Consider the following 2326-nt stretch of genomic DNA (forward strand, 5'->3'; position numbering starts at 1 on the left):
GGCATGTTTTAATAAATCTACTAGACTTTAAAGATAAAGCAAAACAGACATAGGAAAAAAAAAAAAAACAACTTCTCAGAACTTCCAGGCAAGAAGACCAAGAATCTTTTTTTTTTTTTTTTAATTGTGCTTTAGGTGAAAGTTTACAGCCCAGGTTAATTTCTCACACAAATTTATACACATATTGTTATGCGACATTAGCTGCAAATCCCCACAATGTGACAGCACACTCCTCCTTTCCATCTCGGGTTTCTTGTGTCCATTCAGCCATTAAGACCAAGACTCTTAAAAGGACAAATAATCCAATGGCTTCAGAGCCCTTGGCAGCAAGACAACACAGAGGAACAGCATTTTCAAGAACTTCTCTGAAAGGAAGTGAGCTAAGGATGTTCTATCCAGCCAAGCCTTGCCTCAGATAACCAAGTCTATAGAACCAGTTATAAAAAAGCAAGAACTTAAGAAATAAAATTCTCACCAATCCTTCTTGAGGAATCTACTAGAGGAAGGCATCAACCAATCAAAAATTAACTGGGAACTCTTTGGTTTTGGCCACAGAAACGAGATGACAAAACGAACATCATCATTTGGAAAGCATCGTAATAAGACGCACACATTGTGCCGCCGCTGTGGCTCTAAAGCCTACCACCTTCAGAAGTCTTCTTGTGGCCAATGAGGCTACCTGACAAGCAAGAGAGAAAGTATGACTGGAAAGCCAAGGCTAAAGGAAGAAATACCCCTGGTACCAGATTTTAGATGAGACACCTAAAAATTGTATATCTCAGATTGAGGCGTGGATTCTGTGAAGAAACAACTCCTAAACTCGAGAGGACAGATGTTGCAACATCCAGTTCATCTTAAGGAGTTAAATGCTTAGTCATGCAATAAATGTTTTAGTATTAAAAAAACAGAAAGGAAGGAAGGAAGGGAGAAAGAAAGAAAGAAGAGAAAAGAAAAGTAAGTAACGGGAAACTTCTGCAATAGGATTTTGTGTAACTAATACCCTAGGGCTGCTGTAACAAATCACCACAAACCGGGTAGTTTGAAGCAACAGAAATATGTTCTCTCACAGTTCTGGAAGCTAGAAGTCCAAAACCAAGTTGTTGGCAGGGCCATGCTTTCTCTGAAGACCCTAGAGGATTAGCCTTCCTTGTCTCTTTCTAACTTCTGGTGGTTGTTGGTGATCCTTGGCCTTCCTTGGCTTGTAGACACATCACTCCAGTCTCTGCCTCCATCATCACATGGCCTTCTTGTGTGTCTCCATGTTACACTCCCCACTTTTTATAAGGACACTAGTCTTACCGGCATTAGGGCCCACTTAATCCAGCTGACATCATCTTAACTGGATTATATCTACAAAGATGTAAAATGGGGACAATAGTAAAATAATACTCTGTAAATATTTTGTGTTCTGAAAAAAAATAGAAATAATACAAATAAAAATGAGATAAAGGAGAAGGAAAAAGGGAACATAAACTAAGCTCACTGGGTGTTGAAGAGTAAGAAGTGAAAGCCGAAGGGTGGCTATCACTTTTAAAGCTGACCAAACAAACAGTGGGGGCCTGTATAAGACAGAGGGGAGCTACGGGTAACAGAAAGGGTATTTATACAAAGGTCATCAAAGGCTAACAATACACACTTTCCTAAATATCAAAATAAATATGTTTAAATGAACAAAAATAAAACTGACCATATACAGAATGAAACCCTGTAAATGTGTCATCAAATACCATTAGTATTTAAATTAAAATAAGTAATTTAAATACATAAATTAACATTAATATATCAGAGTCGAGACCAAACATGATGGTCATTTTAACAAATGTAAATAGGTCTATATAGCCTACCAAATAAATAATATTTTCAAGTTGGCTCACACACACCAAATCCAAAAGACACACTCCAATGAATTCAGAAATGCTAAAATAATGAAAACAATTAGGCAGAGGTTTATTGGGCAAATGCAAACAACAAAAATCAAAACAGAATAAAACACACACACACAAACAGGGAAGCAGAGGCTGAAATCCTGATATTTTACATGATAGAATCCAGGCCTCTAAAATTAAATCTCACTGAGAACGTTTTATAATACTAAAAGCTACTATTCAAAACGGAGATACGACCGTTAAGAATACGTGGCATAGTGGTTAAGAGCTCGGCTGCTAACCAAAAGCTCAGCAGTTTGAACCCATCAGCCACTCCCTGGAAACACTATAGGGCGATTCTACTCTGTCCTGTAGGGTCACTATGAGTTGGAATCGACTCGATGGCAACAGGTTTCATTTTGGGTTTTTTAGACACCAAATAACATAGCAACTGCCTCTTC

The 2326-nt window shown here is 37.9% G+C and overlaps 1 pseudogene; it reads left to right on the forward strand.

The window, feature by feature from the left end:
* Positions 1-487: 487 nt before the first annotated feature.
* Positions 488-858, forward strand: LOC111820255 (60S ribosomal protein L37 pseudogene; annotated as a pseudogene).
* Positions 859-2326: the final 1468 nt, after the last annotated feature.

This window comes from Trichechus manatus, unplaced genomic scaffold, assembly GCF_000243295.1.
Source record: "Trichechus manatus latirostris isolate Lorelei unplaced genomic scaffold, TriManLat1.0 scaffold00031, whole genome shotgun sequence".
NCBI lineage: Eukaryota > Metazoa > Chordata > Mammalia > Sirenia > Trichechidae > Trichechus > Trichechus manatus.